This window comes from Dasypus novemcinctus, chromosome 16 (assembly GCF_030445035.2).
Source record: "Dasypus novemcinctus isolate mDasNov1 chromosome 16, mDasNov1.1.hap2, whole genome shotgun sequence".
Lineage (NCBI taxonomy): Eukaryota > Metazoa > Chordata > Mammalia > Cingulata > Dasypodidae > Dasypus > Dasypus novemcinctus.
Window position 1 is genome coordinate 61,607,548 of NC_080688.1, and position 21,388 is coordinate 61,628,935.

General features: G+C 42.3%; 1 protein-coding gene across 1 annotated transcript in view; it reads left to right on the forward strand.

Annotated features, from left to right (window-relative positions):
- SLC14A2 (solute carrier family 14 member 2) overlaps positions 1–21,388 on the forward strand; it is a 237,694-nt gene that overhangs the window by 26,254 nt on the left and 190,052 nt on the right. The window lies entirely within an intron of this gene.

The following is a 21,388-nucleotide window of genomic DNA, read 5'->3' on the forward strand; positions in this document are numbered from 1 at the left end:
GCAGGTTGGTAAAAGTGGGGAGGGGCAGCAGGGCCTTAGAGACAAGGAAAGGGAGGAGCGAGTATGCAGAGGCCTGACAAGTAGGTGACCTCGATGAAACGGCGGCTGCACAGAGAGGACCACGGGAGCAGCACATCGCACTCGCCGGAAAGTCAGCCTTTAGAAACCTCTGCCCCAGCCAGGGTCAGGCAATGAGTGAAGTACTTTGCTCCGTGGGAGAGACCAGGCAGCCCCTAGACTCACACATGCCTGTGCACTGAACAAGCCCTATTGGTGCTCACTGGGCACCCAGCAGTGTCACGGGGGCACAACCTCTGCCCTCAGTGAGCATGCAGTCTGATGGTGGAAGCAAACCTTTGAGCCTTTAACATTACCTTCAGGGAAATAAGTATTTTAATCAAGAAATACAGGGTGCAAAGGGACCACACAGTGGGGCTCCTATGTTACTTTAGGGAACCAGGGAAATCTTCCCAAAAGAAGTGACTTTTAAGATACCTGAGAAATGAATGAAAGCTAGACAGTTGACAAGAATGGTGAGAGCTTTCCCTTAGCTCTCCCTCATTTAAGTATCTGCAAAATAAGGAAACAGAAACTTACACAGGGGAATAAAAAGGTAAGAAGAATAATCAACTAGAAAACATAGCAATCCAGGCCCATGTGGCAAGAGGCTAACATAACTATACATATGCCAGGAGCCTTCCCAGTGACACTTCGAACCTGTATTACAAGCTTAAAATAAATTGAGCATCCCTGCTTTTCTCACAGGTAAAACAAGACTGAAATACCCTCACCAATCTGATTTACAGAGTTTCAGCTCTCCAGAAGACTGCTTTGGTAGATCTCCTTGCTTCCGGCTGGGCTGAGGCCCCGGATCTTCCCATGTTGACCTGTTGACAGGTCAGCCTTCATTTCTTTCTTTGTGTGACTTTCCTAACTCTCTTTTAGGGTTTGGAAGAGGGTACTAACTTCCTCAAAGGCAAGGCTTTGCTTTGCTTTCCAGCCCACTCACAGGCACATTATTTGGTGGATCCCTTCCAGCCTTCTGGCATCCTCCATCCAAATGGACCATTGAAAGCTGTCTGAAGATACAGACCCAGTAACCCAACAAGGCATTATTAAAAGCCTTTTATGTTCAAGGCATCATGCTCACCCAAAACTGTCTGTCCTCAAGGAGTTTGCAATCTGTTTGAGGAAACAAGACCTAAACATATCATAATGTAAGCAGAAACACAAAATGTATAGGTACTTGGTGTCCTGGGTGACTTTTGAGTTGATTTCATGGAAGGGCAATGCCAGCCTCCCCTAAATCAGTACCTTCTGGTACATCCAAAGCAAAAAGCTGGAGAGCAATGGGCCCGCTCTCAGGGCCTGCTTATGGCCCTGACTTTATCCTGGATAGCCAGTGGACTTGCAGTTTCCTTGAAAAGCCCAAGACAACTCCACATTCCCCTTCGTGGAGTAATTTCCTGGTCTTACCCAACTCATCTGTGAGCATGGCTATTTCCATGACTTCCCTCTCTGTAGGCAAATACGCTGAGTGGACAGGGACCAATCTCCCTGTCTCTGCCTCACTTTACCTCTGTCATCTCCTCCCTAGTACTTTTTTGTCTTTCAACCTGAAAGACAGATAAATTTTGTCTTTCAATTTATCTCCTCCAAATTTTTCATCAGCTCCCTCTCTCTCTCTGTGTTTTTCTCTCACAATCTTTCTCTTTCTGCCTCTCAATCTCTATCTCTTTCTGTCACATATACACAATTGTATTTTTCAGGGAAACCCACTACCCTTGTCACAGTAAGCCTCAGCTCTGGCTTATTAGCATGAAGGAGATAAAGGTTTAAAAGCAGAGGAAAAGACGTTTACAGGAAAGCCAAGATAAGGTTGTGATTGCATTTCAGGTCATTGAGGGGACAAGGAAGAAAAATAAATTAGACATAATGGAAAAGTTAAAACCAGGAAGGCTAGGCTATGTTGCCTTGTCAGCTATCCACTGTTCTAATGGCTGCCTCTCTACACCCTGCCAACTTTGACCCTTGCTTTCTTTGGATTATTCTCATAGGAGTTGCCAGGGTCCAAAGTCTTTGAGGAACTCTGTTTCAGTGGATGCTCTTTGGAGCAGTGTCTGTGAATTGGGAGCCCTCGCAGTTGCTGCTCCATCATCTTGGCAAAGAACTCCCAGCTTTTCTGGAGACAGACTGGGCCCCTGCTTCAGAGGGACAGATACTCCTTAGATGTGAGGGCTGAAGAGGGCCTTAGAGAGCATCTGGTCCATCCTCCCACTTCTGAGACAGGAACACTGAAGCCTAAGAGGAGAGGTTATTCAAAGCCACACAGTTAGAGGCCGAGCTGAGCCTGGAAACATTTCCCCCAACCTCCTCACCATTTTTTCCCAGGCTCCAGTCTCAGCCCCAAATCCAATGGGCAACTTTAGGAAGGACGCTTAACCTCTCTGAGCATCAGGGTTCTTCTCTGTAAAGTTAGGGGATGTGGAAGTGAGTATTTTTCCATGCATCTTATGGAGTACCAAGTGTTTTTTATGATTGTCACATTTAAATCTGAAAACTGTTCTGTGTTTTACAATAGTCTTTAAAATTCCCATTAAAATACAGAGAGGAAAGCTGAGTCTCTGAGAGGTTAAATAAACTCCTTAAGACCATGCATCCAGTAGAGTTGGAATTTGAATCCTGATCTCTATGGTTTATCAAGTGCTGCCCAGCTAGAGAAGAATGAAAAGAAGTAGGGGGCTTGTGACCAAGGTCTCCCCCACTCCCAGGCCCCTTTGTGCCATCTCTGCTTGCAGAGGCAGGGAGGGCCCCCAGCCCACCAGCACCCCACCCAGATGCTGGTGGAGTGCACAAGCATCATGCTGTGCCCACTCTTTCATAGCATGTCAAATTCTCCTTTGCCTGCTGTTCAGGGTCCTGCCTCCAAAAACTGATGCAGGCAGTGCCCCGACCAGTCAGAATGAAGAGGCATCTGGCCACCATCCCCACACTCTGCCCCACCAGGACAGAGTCATTGAAATGACCAAAGCCCTTCTTGGAACAGCCCACTCATCACCACAGTCAGAGAAGAAACACATTTGGAGAGGTGACAGCTCACTGGCTGGTTCTTGTCAGCACCATCTCTTCTTGCACATAACAGCAGCATTTCCAGCTGGCATTTGCAAAGGCCATCCCCTCACTTTGGATTTGGGACACTTCTCCTCCAGCCTGTGCTTGGAGTTAGCTGCACTGCAAGACATTTCTTTGGACATTCCCTCACTCACACATGTACACCCCAAGTCCTGTTCTTTTAATAAGCCTTCTATTTTTTCTCCTGGAAATCCAATAGAATCTTCTGCAGGACAAAGGACAAGAAAGCAGCCACCCAAACCATATGATTTTATAGACAACAGAAAGGTCCCTATTCTTAGCTCATGCATTAACTCCCCCTTCATCATTTAATGACTCCCTCCAAATTATGCTCTTCTTCCCAGCCTTCTGTAGAGCCATTACCTGGATCAGACATTTCAGTACTTGGCACACCCTGGGCACTTGTTTATAGCCAAAGTAGCACTTTATTATGTACAGTCTTGCATTATTATTTAACTCTTTACTGGGTGAAGAACTTTCCTCCCCAACTAGTTTTTAGCACCTGTGGAAGAGGGACTATGGTTTGGAAAAGTGGATCTCTGAAGTTTGAGAATTTATATAGTAGTTTAAAATTTTTTCCATACTTTAGACTAATAGCAATGGAACTTTTTAGAATAATCTTTTCCAAAAGAGTTTTGAACACTAAGTCCCCACCTAATCTCCTTTAAAGTCCATTTCAAATATCTTCCTTTTGATGCACCTGCCCCATCCCTTTACCTACTTCCCTGTGCTCACTCCCACAACACCCTTACACATCCTTATGATTGTCTCCTCCCAGTGGTTCATATTTATCAGTTAAATATCTGGGTCCTCTCCATCTCAAACAAGTACCATGCTACTAAGTGCCCTAGCCAGGAAGAGCTTGTAGGAAAAGCTGGGATCTCAAGTGCATGTGCTTGATGGAGGAGGAAGTTACAACTAGGTGAGGAAGGGAGGGAAAATGAATGCAAGTGTCCAAAATGCTGTCAGTAAAAATTCTTCCATTTGTTTTAAGCCCACCTAAAGGCATCTCTTATAAAAAGTAATGCCCTTGGAAGAAAGGTAAGATCCCAAAGGCCATGATGGTATCACACAGGGTTGAGACCTCTATCTCAATGCCAGGCGGTGCACTTTGGTAGGCAAAGCACCACCACAGGGCAATGCTCAGGGGGCAAGCAGTATTTAATGACAGGTAGGCTGTACATCAAGGCTCAGAGAAATCAGTGTACTCATGGCAGGACACGCTCAGGAAGAAGGACTTGGAACAATGGGCTCTCGGCTCTCAGGAAAGGTCCAGACAAACAGACTAAGGTTTGAAACACTGCTCTGATTCCAGAAGAGAATGTGGAAGCTGCGCAGAGAAACAGGCAGGAGCCAGATAAATGTACTGGAATCCATTTCCTAGGAAAGAGAAGTGTTTGGGGACAAAAGACCAGTATATGGGTCTACTCTGGAGTAGCCTACTGGCAAACAAAATTAATTCCAGTCCGAGTCGGATGGTGGAGGTGAGGCTCTCAAAAGAGTTATTTCCTAGTCAGGTATAGCTTAGGAATTGGGGGTGAATTGAACTAGCATTGAAGGAGTGGGAAACAGGGAAAGAAAGTCAGATGGGAAGATACCTGGGCTATGAGGAGGGCTCCTTTCTCCATTTTGCATCTCTCATGCCCAGAAATCTGGCTGAGCTGTACTAAACAGTCAAGAAAATTTTGTCAGAGTGCAGTTTAGAGAGACTTCCAGATACCTTTCCATCATCTTGGCAGGTAACTGCCAGCTTTCCTGGCCAGGCCCTGCTTACTGGAACCCTTCGTCCAGTGTCATGGAGAAAGTGCAATTCCCCTTCTGCACTGTTGCTCATTACCAAGAAAAATGATGGCTTGATGGTCTTCCAGCAAGAGAGAACAATCTATTTCATTTGGAAGTTTGGTAATTGATTAGAGCAATAGATTTTCTACAGGGCAGCCTCTCTGGGAGAGCCTGGCTCAGGCACAAGATTAACATACATCAGACTCACTCTGCTTTCAAAGTTTGTCCTAGAGGATGAGATCACAAGGCCATTACTGGAGTGGCTAGTGGCTGGAAGGGTGGGGAAGGTGGAGTGGAATTCCCAGACATCATTTCTCAACAAAGAGGGCCATGTCTAGTTCAGAATGCTTTCAAGGACTTTTACTGTCAGTGATTTTTAGGTAAATCTATTGCCAATGATCTGTCTACTCTGGGTTGTAAACAGAGCGAGTAGTCCTTTGAGGTACTTTGCTGGCCAACTTTCAATGTAAAGGACTCTGGAAACTTTGCCATTAGCATGTGTGGTCAACAATTACAGAGGTAGATCACCAATGGCCGTGCTGTCCCATGGCTACAGGAGAACCTCAGTGAGGGCCACTGCAAGGGTCGGCAGGGCTGACCTTTAGCAAACACTTGGTCTCCATTACAAATACCATCTCGAGCATGCCCTGATCTATCTACCACCCTCCCAACCTTTATGTCTCTTTCTGTGTCTCTGGTTTAAAACCTGCTCCATGAAAAACTCTCAAATCTGTCATTTACCTTCTAATATAAATATAAATCTTTTTTTTTAAGATTTATTTTTATTTTTTTCTCTCCTGGTGTCCCCCCCCCCCCCCCCCCCCCCCCCGCAGTGTCTGCTCTCTTGTGTCCATTTGCTGTGTGTTCTTCTGGGTTCACTTGCATTCTCAGCAGCACCAGGAATCTGTGTCTCTTTTTGTTGCCTCATTTTGCTGTGTCAGCTCTGTGTGTGTGTGGCACCACGTCTAGGAGGGCTGTGCTTTTTTTGCACTGGGCAGCTCTCCTTACAGGGTGTGCTCATTGCACTTGGGACTCCCCTACAGGGGTGGTGCCCCTACGTGGCATGGCACTCCTTGCGTGCAGCAGTTCTGTGCATGGGCCAGCTCTCCACACAGGCCAGGAGGCCCTGGGTTCAAAGTTTGGACCCCCTATGTGGTAAGCAGACGCTGTATCAGTTGAGCCACATCCGCTTCCCTAAATCTTTTTGTTTCCTTTCCAAGAGAAGTCCTCATATTAAGCCATATCACTTACTCTCTGATAAAGGAATTTCCAGCAACATTGTGTTGATGAGATGTGGGTAGGAGGCAGGAGGGGGTATGTGATGCTATCCCAAGGACAAAGCACAATTTGTAATACTACTGTGTAATAATCCTTCCTTTCTTTAGGTCACAACACCATCCCCCTAAGTTAGTTAAGGCCAGTAGGGCTCAAATAGAAAGTTGAACTGTAATGCACTTAATGACAGTAATGGAAGCTTGAATTTAGCCCCAAATATGAAGGTTGAAAGGTAAAGGTGTTTAGATCTTACCTACATGTATAAAAAAGTGATGCTTATATTGCCTGGCTCCAGATGCCTGAGCATTTCAATAAGAGTGGGAAAGTTGCACTCAACAGGCCCCATAAATAGTAGGGGCACAAAGGCATACCTTTGGGATAGCCTGAGGGAGGATCTTACTCATTGTATTAATTAGGGTTTTCTCTAAGAAAACAGAAATGACAAGAGATACTGTAAATAGTATGAGATTCTATAAAATTGTCTCATGTGACCATGGGATGCATTCATCCAAATTCTGTGGGGCAGGCTGCAAGCCACGGATTCTGATGAAGGTCCTCGATGAGTACCCCAGGAGACACTGGCTGTCTGAAGTAGAAATAGAAATTCTCTTTCTGAATGCTGAAATCATGTCTCCTTTTAAGGCCTTCAACTGATTGGATGAGGTATCATTCATTGCTGAAGGTAATCTCCTCAGTTGATTATAGATATAATCAGTCATAGATGCAATCAATTCACTGATAATTAAAGTCCATGAAATGCTTTTGTATTACAATTAGCCCAGTGCTTGCTTGACCAAACAACTGGGCACAATTACCTGTGCCAAATTGACACATTAGTCTAACCATCATAGTCAACCCCTTATCACCTTGGCAGCTATATACATCAACTTAAACCAGGATTTCTTAACCACAGGTACATGCACCCCCAAGGGGTCCATGGAAAGATTTCAAGGGGTCCATGAGCTTGAACTGAAAATGTGAAAAAAGTTTATTCTTGTGGGAATGTGTTTGTGTGGGTGTGATATATTTATAAAATAATATACGGTGTAGTACAGACTTAGTAAGGGGTCCTTGGTTTTCAACTGACTGGCAGTTGGGTTCCATGGAACTAAAAAGGTTAAAGTTTACATTGAAACTTGGTCAGCAAAGTACCTCAAAGATTAAGGCAGGGGCCTTAAACCACCTAATCTTTAAATAAAAACAATAATAGAAATATATATATATATATATATATATAATTTTTTTGCCTAGCAATGCTCAGTTGTTCTGCATACAACAGAAAACACACTAATTCCCTTCAGAATAGGGTGCCGGTTCCTAGGTAATATTAATTCTTAAACTTGGCATCCTTTAATACTACGACATGAAATTAATACAATTTATGTTGTATGATAAGAAGAAAAGATATGGAAAAAAAGATTCATTTTATGTACCTATACAAATATACTTAAAACAAAGAAGAAATATTTATGGCCATTGCAGTCCTCATTTCTGTAAATGGCCATGTGGTCAAGTTCTTATTATTACCTTCTTCCACTACCCATTCCATGTTCCCTTTATCCCCCCAGCAAGCACTTCAGCTGGCTATGGTTCTTTGCCTGATGGGGTGAACCAACCCTTCATTCCTGAAGATTCTGGGCCACTCTTAGTCCTGCCTGGATTGGATTGCTGCAGTTTTCCACTGACTTTAGTCACAGGACATGGTAATATTAAGAAACGCCCTAGAGGATCTCCTGTATTCCACGCAAATTGTCTTTACCTCTATTTTGGTAGTTGCAGTCTTATTTCCCCTTTATACTCAGGATCAATCACCCCAGCCAGTACAGTACTTCCCTTCTTTGCCTGTTGATTTAGATGCAAGAGGAGCCCAAAGTGGCCAGGTGGCACTTCTAACTTACACTTCAATGGAAACATCGTTGTGTTTCCTGGTGGAAGCACTTCTCCTTTTGAACTAAGACCAGTAGACCAGCAGAGCTTAAAGCTGCAGGGACAGGAATCAAAAATGTTCCTAGTGGATCACTAGGGATAATAGTGAGTGATGCCACTCCAATTTCCACACTCTGATTCCCAGACTGGTGAATCCTAGCTATGGGAGAAACAGCACCATAGAGTGGATGCTAACTTAGAGTATACACAGCCTCCTGGAGAACAGTGCCCCAGCCCTGCAAGGTATTTCCACCTAGTTGGCACCATAATTGAGTCTTCAATAGGCCATTCCACTGTTCTGTCAATCCAGCTGCTTCAGGATGATGGGGATCTGGTAAGACTAGTGAATTCCATGAGCATGTGCCCATTCCTGTCCATTATTTGCTGTGGAATGGTTCCTTGATCAGAAGCAATGCTATGCGGAATGCCATAGTGGCGGATAAGACTTTCAGTAAGTCTACAGATGGTAGTTTTGGAAGAAGCATTGTGTACAGTGAAGGCAAGTCCATGTCTGGAGTATGTGTCTATACCAGTTAGAGCACTGGTATAGAACATTGCTGTTCTTTCCATGATGGAACTGGTCCAGTGTAATAAAGCTGCTACCAGGTAGCAGGCCGATCACCTCAGGGAATGGCACCAATGTGGGGATTCTGCTAGTTGCTGAGTATGTCTTTTCCGATTATGCTTTCCAGAATTGGGGAAATAACCATGGAATGGGTCCAGAGACACACTGTACCCACTGTGAGATGCACCTGAGCTAAAATGCCAACAATCACCTCACTTCCATAAGCCCCTACTCTCACTGGTTGACCATGGTGATGTTTTGCATGCCCTGGAATTAATGTCACTTCTGAGTCAGTGTCTAATAATCTCTGAAATATCTGATTATTTCCTTTCCCCCAATGCACAGTTACCCTGGTAAAAGGTCATAGATCTCTTTGGAGAAGGCTGGGAGGAAGATTAACAGGATAAGTATTTGGCAGTATAATAGGGTTCTTCTCCTCATTCAAGGCGCTCTGAATCTGTAAACTCTCTCTAGTCTGAGAAAGGGACCAATGACTCCTTGTTTCTGTAATTCAAATTAGGCTTTTGTTCACTCAACCTAGAACTCTCTTTTCCTTACTCAGATCATGTAGGAATTTAGTAGACTGCCCATCTATTTTACTTTTAGGCACCCCACAATCTATTAGCCAATGCCATATAAGGCTATTTTGATTGCTGCTTTTAAGTCTGTTTTTCACTGTGGTAGCCATGCCTACCCTGTCTTTGACATTTAAGTGCTGCCACTTGGCTTCTACCAGCCCAGGATCTGATCATCCCCATAGTGTTTACAGATCCTAGTTTTGTGACAGACGTTCCCATGGCAATATCTGACCTACAGAGAAGAGCAACTACAGAGTTCTTCAGGGAAGTTGGAGTTAGGCTCACAAATTTATCCCTCACAGTCCTGGTGAAAGGTGTGTTCTCTGGACATTCTTAGGGTGGGTGGGCATGTCTTAGATGGTAAATCCATTCTAACATTCCAAACTCTCTAGGCCTTTAGAGCCCCTCATTTATAGTATACCAGGGCTCTTCTAGCATCTCAACCTCAGTCAATGTCAGCTATCTTTTGGTCCATGTTTCAGCAGGCCACCCAAACAGTTAGAGCCCTTTCTAACCTCTTGAGCTACAACACTGAATCCAGAATGTCTGCTGTGGGCCTATATCAATAAATTCAGCCTGATCCTACTTTATATTCCTTCTACCATTATCCCACACCCTTAATATCCATTCCCACATATATTCCCTTATTTCTGTGTATATAAATCAGAAAACTCATGCAGTTCTTTTGAAGTATAGTGTTATTTCCTCATGGGTTACACTTTGTACTTTACCTTTGGGGGCTTGTTGTAACTGCAGTCTAGTTATAAATCTGGAATAAAAGAGAAGTGGTGGGGATGGATAAGAAGAAGCATTGGAAGTGTCTTGTGAGCCAATTACCTCAGGGCATTATGTTGCAGATTCATCTAGAGATTCAGAATTAATCTCTTCAGGCACAAGTTAGATGATAGACTCCTTGGAGCAGGCTGGAGATTGATGGTTGTCTCCTCAGGGCAGGGAAGAGGTTAGGTGGCAGTCTCCTCAGGGCAGACCATTACAGGTTTTTCTGACAGTCTCAACAGAATATAGGGTTTTCAGTATCCCCACTGCCATTATCATCAAGCCATATGTCTCCACCCCAATCCTTGGGATTTCACTCCTTTCCAATCAATGCCCTCACTTAACAGCAGACACCCTGCAAGGTTGAGATTTTAGTTGCTATTGTAACTCTGTTGTTTGTACAATGAGATTCTGCATCTGGTCTTCAAAGATCTCAAGTATGCTGCTTCACAAAACAACATTTTCTTTCAGGGCACACATAGAAATATTCACATCATTCATATGGTGGTTAAAGTGCATATTTGATGCCTTGCTCATCTCTTTCTTTTGTAACTGTATCCAGCATTTTTAGGAACAGTGAGCCAACATCATTATACCTTTAAGTTCCACAAAACTCTGTTAAGGTGTTAAAAACACTCACGCACAGAGCCTTGCCTCTTATTAGTATGGAAGTAGTCATATCCAGGAGTGATATTTTATGTATCTCTATTGCCAGCTTATGCCATGGACTGTCAGTGGCCTCTTGATTTTTTGGAAACAGAGTCATTAATGCCCTTGAATCTAAGCAGAGTAAAGAGCTAATTGCCAAACCCCAGAACCAATTCAGAAATCCCATTTTAAGATTCTGTTTCTCAAGAACCACTCCTGGTACCAAGCGGTATTAGTCAGGGTTCTCTAGGGAAACAGAACCAACAGGAGATATCTGTAAATAGTACAAGATTTTATAAAATTGTCTCAGGTGACTATGAGGATTCACATGTCCAAATTCTGTAGGGCAGGCTGCAAGCCAGGGACTCCAATGAAGGTCCTTGATGAGTTTCCCAGGAGATGCTGGCTGTCTGAAGTAGAGGTAGAAATTTTCTTTCTGAATGCTGAAATCATGTCTCCTTTTAAGGCCTTCAGTTGGTTGGATGAGATATCATTCCTTGCTGAAGACAATCTCGTCAGTTGGTTGTAGATGTAATCAGTCATAGACGCAACCAACTCATCGATGATTAAAGTACATGAGATGTGCTTGTATTAAAATTAGCCCTTGGGAGTGGGTATAGCTCAGTGGTTTGAGTGCCTGCTTCCCATGTATGAGATCCCAAATTCAATTCCCTGTACCTCCTAAAAAAAAATTACCCCAGTGCTTGCTTGACCAGGCAACTAGGCACCATTACCTGAACAAGTTGACACATTAACCTAACTATCACACATAGCCAATTTGTGTGATTCTTATTGTGTCAATTGAGAGCATTGATGGAAGAAGTGGCTCCCTTGACCAGCTTTGGATGGACTCGGTTTCCTTAGAAATCCCACGGACTAGAGAACATATCCACCTAACTCACACAGTACTATGCCTGGAGTGGTGAAAAACTAACATTTCACAATCTTCCTTAGGTGAGGATCCTACCCTTTGTTCTAAGTTTCATCTCTGGAAGTAAAAAGTTGGTCCCAATCAAACTAATAGTATCAGCCAGAAGATGGAGAAAAACAATTTTCCCCTAGGATGATACCTGGAGGTAGACACCTATTCTGATGAAATTTGCAACTGGCCTTGTAGATTGGCCAGCACTTTTTAAAAAAGTGCAGTAGGTGTCTTACATGAGAGTTCTAAGGTAGACTGGACCTATACTAATTGCTGAGCAAATTGTAATATTGGATATACCTGACAATCACAATCAGCAACCGTTATTGAGCATCTATGATGTGCAAGGCTAGATTCTGTGAGGGATACAAAGATGAATAAAGCCCAATCCATGCCCCCAAGGTCTAGGTGGAAACTCCCTATGATGTAACTGTTACACCCATGAAGAACTCCCTATTATTTACATGGCACTGGGCTAGCTACTAAAGTTCCAGGATATTTTTAAATAAATCTACATGTTATATGTTTAAAATGGATTTTTTCCTACCCATTTGCTACCTTCTTCCCCTTGTTCCTCAATTTATCAAAAAAGGAAAAGACCATACAAATCCCAAATTAAGGATTCTCTTGAAAAACCCAACAGAAAAGTACTAAAAATCCCATTAAGATCATGACTGTGCCAGGTTACATCAAGGGGGGCATATAAGTCTCAAAATCGTCTCTGTGAAACCTTCCTATGTTGGTCGAACAGATTCAGCATACTGTTTCGGGCTTGTTAACATATCCTGTGGTTTGTGCCCAGCACCTACAACCGTGTCTGGCACAAAGTAATTTGTCTATAAATATTTGTTCTATCAATCAAATAATTGATAGAAAATGGAAGCATTTTAAATTGCTTTAAAACAATTATGGATTCTAGACATCATGATTTTAAAGTAACTCCCTTCGCGTACTGATTGTAATATCACTAAATTAAAATTGATTTTCGGGAGCAATTGTGGAGAGTGTAGAAAGAATGTAACTTTAGCATTTCTTCAAGACCTGGGTTCTAAGCTTGATTAATACTATCTAGCCAGATTGGCCTTGGGGGGTCCTTTAATCTTTCTGAGTCTCTGTTTTCCTCATGAAGCAGACTTGGAAATGGAGTTTAAGCAGGATGGAGAGGGAGTATAGAGGAAGAAACAAAGCCGGAACATTCAAGCCAGCCCTCGAGCACCCTCCGCAGCTCGCCCCCACGGGCTACTGACTATTTGGGGCCTGGGAGGCAGGCCTGGGGCCAGGGCACAGTCCCTGTGATCATGGGGTTTGTAGTTCCAGACACTGCACATCACAGATAACAGGACCAGAGAAAGGCAGCAGGTTCCTCTGATTCCTCTCCTCTAAGTTATCCATGGACAAGTAACTTCACAACCCAAACAACCAGGGTGACCATAGGAATTCCTCATTGTAAAGTTCAATTGATGTGGGGGAGAGGGGGTGAAATTTTAATACTAGAAAGTGTTTTGAGGTAATCATTGACACATGTCCCCAAATCCTCTTTCTGAAGATTTTCTCTACAAAGCCTAAAAATTAGACTTTAGGGGCCGCAGATGGGGACTCTGCCATACTGACTTCATAATGACTCTGAAGTCAGAGAGGAAAAACTAAATTAAACTCACTCAGAATGTATTAAATATCTATTTTTCTTTATTTCCTTTTCCTCCTCCATGTAAGGCAATATTATAAAATGGGAAGGTCATTTGGGCAGTACTTTGGAGATGCTGGGTCTCCTTCCAAATTTGCCACTAAAATAAGTGTGTGGTACTGGCCAAGTCACTTTATTTCTCTAGCCCTCAGCTTCCTCATTCGTAAAATGAAGGGTCTGAATAGATCTATGACTTTTTCAAACTCTGCCTCAGGAGTCAGAGTGAGGAAAAGAGAAAGATAAGTGATAAGGTTTCTAATCATCTGTACTCTCCACAACCAAAGGAGTTCATTTCTTATCTGTTTTACATGGCAGAGGTACCTCCATTAGACCTCATTTGAAAAGAACAAAGTGTTCTTTTTGTTGCTAAAAAAAAAAATTAGAAACCAACTGAGCTAGTTGATCTGGAAGGTCCTTTCCCCTCTGGGATTGTAGGTTTCTGACTGTTTATTTACTTTCTGTCATGTAAAAGACGTTGTGCTTGGTGCTGCAAAGTAAAGGCAGAAGTATAGGGTATAGGCAGAGGCTCCGAGGAGCTCACACAGCTTCACAACTAACCAGGATTTGCCGAGGGACATAGTGCTTGGAGAAGAAAGACATCCAGGCAGGCTGTTGTGGGCAGAGAAAGCGCAGCAGAAAGGTGGACCTTGAGCCAAACCTTGAAAGGTAAGCATATCTAAAAGAGGAGAAGGGAGGGCACACTGCTGACAGGGGCATCTGTAATTCCCTCCAGAGTCCTTGCTGTGAGCCATCTATGGGTCGGGTGCCAGAGACACAGAGGTGACCAAGACAGGCTGCATGTCTGCTCCTGTGGAACCTGCAGTTTGGTGAGATGTGCACAACTCATCAAAGGACCCAGGAGCTCAGGGCCCAGCTCTTTGTGGGCTTCATGGTGAGGTCAGAGTTTTTCCCACAAATTCATCTGACACTAGTTAGCTCAGGGAAGACCGCCTGAGTCAGCAGCAGGGCAGACAAAATGACCTCCTGAAGTAACTTCTCAAGAGACACAGCCCTAGCTGATTTGGTTTGGCTAGGATTCCGAGACATTCCAGTATCTACACAGAGGGCAGGCCCTTATCCCACCCCACCCCCCATCCTGGGGTGACCTCAGCCTTTTCTCTCCCAATAGATAATTACAACTTTAGGTCTCCAAAACAAGCCCATTGTGGGTAACCCTTGGAAGTGACAGACTGTTTCTCTGATGGGAATTAAAGGGTCTGGAGTAGCCAAAAGGCTTCTCAGCAGGAGGGTTTGTTATTCTTTTCATTGTGGCATTAAACATCAAACTAGCATTACGTAAATATCCATGCTGCTACCCAACTTGCCAAATTAGCTTCTTTTGATAGGCTTTATCATAGCCGGGGCCAGTCTCACTCCCGGAGGTAAAGGCGGCCACCAGTGCTTGGCTAAAAATTGTAAATCCTGGAACTGGGAGGCTTCATACCCTTGCCTTCCCTCCTAGAACTTTCTTGCCTTTTGACTGATACCTGAAATTCTAACTCTGGGATTTGGAGTATTCTATGTAAGATTTGCCTCTAGTCCTTTTCCCTGGGAGGGAATAGTAGCTAGGTTCTTAGGCATGCAGAAAATAGAAGCTCACCAGTAACAGAGAACAGTCAGAAAATAAGCACCTTGCTCAATAGCACAGGTACTATAAGAGTAATGAGATTTTATCTCAACTCTTATAGAAGCTCGTTTACCTGGACTACCCAAATTAATAGCATATCTTAACATTGACATCTTAAATTAGACATCACAACTCCAAAATAATAATAGCAATAATAATAATAATAAAACACATCTTCTAGATTCAGTCTGTTTTCTACTCCACTGTATAGAATAAGGAATAGGATGGATAGTATATTTTCCCAATTTACTATCCCATGCTTTCTAAGAACTCCTACCTACCAAAGTATATGACATAGCTCTGGTTTACAGAAGACTTCTGAGACATCTTTGAGGTGGTCCATCACATTTCAGAGCTGATAAAAATTGGGCCTCTGTTCACCATGTGCTTTACATTTTAGCAAAGTTTTTGTAATTCATTAAATACTAAGATTTTTTAAATTATGTAATAATCTTTAATTTATATATATATATACATCTATTATTTAGATGTATCCAATGTTTGACTCCAACATAACTCCTCTATGATAGTCATCCATTCATTCAGTTGTTTACCAAGTGCCCTGCTCTCAAGTGTACAGTCTGGGGGTGAAATAGACATGTTAGGAAAGCCTTCATAAAAGTGTGGCTCAGACTGCTCCATCCCAACGTCAGGGATTAAGACATGGTGACCAGACCTCACCCAGCCTTTGTGTCTTCACAAAAAACAGATAGTCTAGGACACTACAGTTAAGATTTTTTTCCCAATTCTTTTATTACTGGAAAAGAACAGGAGGACCTCAGTATTTCGATACCTCTTCCATCATGTGCCACCTTAGCTCCTTCTCCCTGGAGAGCAAAGCCAAGGGCAAGCAAGCCAGTTTGCACAGGTGTCAGGGAAAACGAGCTGTGTCCACCACTCTTCTGGCAGACTGAAAGCCCCAGCTGGCAGGAGGCCAGCCTGGTGGCATGCAAGTAATATAATAAACAATCTAAATGCAATTGCGTTTGGGGAATCAATTAACAATAAGCATACACATCCATTTACAAAATAGCAGTGTGCTAAAGTATACCCACACTGTAATTGGAAACTAGAATAATACCAGGAGGAATAATCATTTTTAAAAATCCTCTCCAAAAAGCCAAGAATAATATTAAGAAAAGAAAAGAAGAAAAATGTCGTCCATCTGCAGAGTTATATCCTTAGGGAAGCACTGCAGAGCACACTAACAAGCAACTGAATCCATGAATGAATGAACTGAAATCATGAAGGCAACAAAAGGCGAGGTGGGGTGCAGAATAAAAAAAAAAATCTCCCTTGCAGATGAGCTACCCCTGAACCAAGTGTAGTTCCGTTTGATTGCTTCTTATAAGAGATGGAATGTTCCAAAATTGGGCATGATCCTCAGGGGAAATCATTCTTTATCTGCCCATTCACAGAGTCCCCAATGTCAGTTGTGAACTTGCAACTGTCTCTCCCACCTCTACACTCACATGCCCATGTGTGAGTATACATGAAAACACATGCACACGCCACTCTCTCACCCCCCACGGGGCATCCCAGGCAAATAATTTACTGTTAGCTTCCAGCTAGGGGAAGAGTCCCTGGCTGAGAACTAATTGGGCTAGGGGGCAGGGGTGAACACAAAGGGAAGGAGAGCTTATAAACCCCAACCTAGATAATTAACGATCCAAAAGGTGCCAAGCCAAATATACTCTGGCTTATTACTCTGTAAGAAATTAAGCTAAATGCTCAGACAAATCCCATTCATGCTGCTACTTCCAGAGGTCTTGAGTTGCTCTGGGATCTGCTCACCCTGAAGGCCTGACGTTTGGAGTGCTGCAACTTGAGACCACTTTGGGATGCTATCCTAAGCTGAGGGCTCTGAGGGAAACCAGGGTCTGCGGGCAGTCCTGAGCCAAGAATTAACTGGCCAGTGGCCACCTCCTCTGGCTTTAGCAGGCTTCTCCACACATGGATAGGAGCTGACAGTTACTGCGACTGTCACATACTGGAAATCATACCGGTAGCATGCTTAGAGCTCTTTGGGGAAATGGACATACCTTGTGCATACCGTTTGATTTAAGATACTAGTGGGTAAGAACCATATAATATATGTCCTTAAAGCCCAAAACGATTCTTTAACCATCATCTTGGAATGAGTCGTTCAATCCTGTTGTACTCCACCTAGCACTACTCCCCTCCAACAGTGCAGATGATGAAGACATGGTTGTTACAGAAGCAAAGCCCATCATCAACTGGCTCATCAAAAAATAGGCACTGAGTCCCTACTAGGTATAAAGCTTAGATTAAAATCTCAAAAATTCCCTATAAAAATATGGGTGTATTGGGAAGCTGCTATGGCTCCATCAGTTGGGCTCCCATCTACCATACGGGAGGTCCTGGGTTCGCGTCCCAGGGCCTCCTTGTGAGGGCAGGCTCATCCACACGCTGTGGAGCACCACCCGGCCCGCAGGCACCACGGAGAACCGACTCAAGAGAAACCGACTCAGCAAGGTGACGCAAAAAAAAAAAAGAAAGACAAGCAAAAAAAAAACACAGAAGAGCCCACAGCGAATGTACACAGAGAGCAGACAACAAGCAAGCCGCAAGGGGGTAGGGAAAATTTAAAAAGTAAATACAAACACAAAAGAATGCACAGCGAATGGACACAGAGAGCAGATAGCACACAAAAAGCCACAAGGAGGGGGGGGATAAAAAAAAGTATGGGTATGTTACATATGACTGTTGATGGATCAACCTGGTAAGGAACTGGAGTGGTAGATGGTGCAGGTTGTGGGTCAGTGGGCAAGTCCATTTATATACTATTTATTCTCCCACAGTGAATGGCCCAATGCTTTTTAAATAGTTCTAAGGACAAAATAAACACCTTTTGAATGATTGATTAAATGTATTTAAAATTGTGTTTCTTTCCATTCTTGTTATAATTATTGCATAAACTCTGCATGTAAAATGGTAGAATATTGTTTTTCTTGGAGTTTACATCCTAAAGAGGTATGGTCCACATGGCAACATTGTGTCCTGGGGAAAGCATGGAATTTCAGCATCAGAAATCTCGCTTTCAAAGCCTTCTTCTAACATGTATAGCTGTGTGACCTGGAAAAATGCACTTAGCCTCTGGTAACATCCATTTTTTTTCCTCTGTAAACCTAAAGGTAACAATTTACCTAATTTGTATGTTATTGTGAGAAGATAAGGGAAAAGGCTTAGTAAATAGGAAAGCACTGAGAAAATGTAAGCTGCTATTATCCTGATTATTACTATTGAAGGAGGCCCATATTTTATTCTTTTAAATGACAAAGACATTCCTAATGTCCCCACATGAGCTGAGCTTATGTGATTGAGTGCGTCCTCCCGCAGGGCTTATGGGTAATCATACATTGTCCTGCCCTCTCCTGAGTCTATCTGGGATCTGAACACCTAGTCCAGGCAAGAGCAACCTCCATGTGGGCTGCACCACCAACCACCCCATTTCCTTCTGGGGTGATCTGCTGATAGTCATGGGCAGCACAATAAATTTTTTTTTATTTACTTAGAGAAGTTATAGATTTACAGAAAAATCATGTAAAAAATGCAGTGTATCCATATGCCTGCTATTGTTAACACTCTGCATTAATGTGGTACTTCTGTTAAAATTGATGAAAGAATGTTAAAATTGTACTATTAACTATAGTCCATAATGTTTACATTAGGGTGTGTTTTCTCCCATATACTGCCCTATTCTTAACACTTTGCATGATGAAAGAACATTTTTATAATTGTACTATTAACTCAAGTCCATTGTTTACAAAGGGTTCACTGTGTTGTACAATTCTGTTTTATCTTTTAATTTTTTTTAATTTATTTCTCTCCCCTTCCCCCCGGCCCCCCCCCAGTTGTCTGCTCTCTGTGTCCATTTGCTGTGTGTTCTTCTGTGTCTGTTTGTATTCTTGTCAGCGGCACCCAGAATCTGTGTCTCGTTTTGTTGCATCATCTTGCTGCATCAGCTCTCTATGTGTGTGGCGCCATTCCTGGTCAGGCTGCAGACTTTTCATTCTGAGCAGCTCTCCTTATGGGGCACACTCCTTGCGTATGAGGCTCCCCAATGCAGGGGACACCCCTGCATGGCAAAGCACTCCTTGCACACATCAGCACTGCGCGTGGGCCAGCTCATCACACGGGTCTGGAGGCCCTGGGTTTGAACCTTGGACCTCCCATTTGGTAGGGGGACGCCCTACCCATTGGGCCAAATCCGCTTCCAGTTTTAATTTTTATTCTAACATATTTACAACCTAAAATTTTCCCCTTTTAACAACATTCACATATATAATTCAGTGCTGTTAATTACACTCACAATATTGTGCTTCCATCCTGCCATCAATTTCCAAAACTTTAAAATCAACCTAAATAGAAATTCTGTACAAAGTATTAGCTTCCCATTTCCTATATTCAACTCAGCCCCTAGTAATCTATATTCTAGATTCTACCTTTATGAGTTTGCTTCTTCTAATTATTTCATATCAGTGAAATCATACAATGTTTGTCCTTTTGAGTCTGGCTTATTTCACTCAGCATATATTCAATATTCATCCATATTGTTCCATGTATCAGGACTTCATTGCTTTCTGTGGCTGAATAATATTCCATTGTATGTACATGCCACAGTTTGTTTATCCATCTATTGGTTGATGGACAGTTAGGTTGTATATATCTTTTGGCAATTGTGAATAATGCCTCTATGCATATTGGCATGCAAATACCTGTAAGTCCCTACTTTCAGTTCTTTAGGGTATATACCTAGTAGATAATTGCTGGTCATATGATAATTCTAATCTTAGCTTTCTGAGGAACTGCCAAACTTTCTTCCACAGCATCTGCACCATTCTATATTCCTACCAGCAATGAATGAGTGTTCTTATTTATCCAAATCCTCTCCAATACTTGTCGCTTTCTGTTATTTTTTAATAGTAGCCATTCTAGTGGGTATGAAATGGTACTTCATTGTGGTTTTGTTTTGCATTTCCCTAATAACTAATAAGGTTGAGCAACTTGTCATGTTGCCATTTATATATCCTCTTTGGAGAAATGTCTATTTAAGTCTTTTGCCCATTTTCTAATTAGGTTGTTTGAAATTTTGTCATTGAGTTGTAGGATTTCTTTTATATTCTGGATATTATACCCTTATTGGATATGTGGCTTTCAAATATTTTCCCCAGTTGAGTAGGTTGTCTTTTCACTTTCATGATTAGGTCCTTTAATGTACAAAAGTTGTTAATTTTTGAGGTTCTACTTAGCTATTTTTTTCTTTCTTTGCTTGTGCTGTGTATGTAACGTCTTGTGCCAAACCAAAGATCCTAAAAAAGGCATATTAAAGTCCTGGTTCTTATACTTATGTCTTTGAAGTATTTTGAATTAATTTTTATATATAGTGAGAAAAGGGTCCTCTTTCATTCTTTCACATATGAATATCCACTTCTCTCAGCATCATTTGTTGAAGAGACTATTCTTTCTCAATGAGTGGGCTTGGCAGCCTTGTCAAAAACCAATTGGCCATAGAGGTGAGGGTCTGTTTCTGAACTCTCAGTTCTAGTCCATCAGTCACTCTGTCTATCCTTGTGCCAGTATCATGCTGTTTTGACTACCATGGCTTTGTAATATACTTTAAAGTCAGGAAGTGTGAGTCCTCCATCTCTGTTCTTCTTTTTCAAGACGTTTATAGCTATTTGGGTAACACCCTTCCAAATAAATTTGATAATTGGTTTCCCCATTTCTGCAACGTAGTCCATTCAAATTTTTATTGGGACTGTGTTGAATATGTAAATAATTTTGGATGTAATTGACATCTTAACAATATTTAGTCTTCCAATCTATGAACATGGAATGTCTTTCCATTTATCCAGATTGTCTTTGATTTCTTTCAGCAAAGTTTTATAGTTTTCCACGTACAAGTCCTTTTACATCCTTGGTTAAATTTATTATTAGAAATTTGATTCTTTAGTTGCTATTGTAAATGGAATTTTTTTTCTTGATTTCCTCCTCAGATTGCTGATTACTAGTGTACAGAAAATACTACTGATTTTGGCATGTTGATCTTGAACCCCATCACTTTACTGGATTCATTTATTAGCTGAAGTATCCTTGTTGTAGATTTTTTTAGGTCTTTCTATTTAAATATAGGATCATGTCATCTGGTATCAGAATACCTTTCATTTCTTTTCCTTGCCTAATTGCTTGGGCCAGAACCTCCAGGAAAACTGCTGAATAACAGTGGTGAAAGTGGGCATCCTTGTCTTCTTCCAGATCCTAGAAGGAAAGCTTTTGGTCACTCACCAATGTGTATGATGTTAGCTGTGAGTTTTTCATACATACCCATTTTCATGTTAAACAAATTTCCTTCTATTCCCATTCTTCTAAGTGATTTTATCAAGAAATGATGCTGGATTTTGTCAAATACCCTTTATATGTCAATCAAGATGATTATGTGGTATTTCCC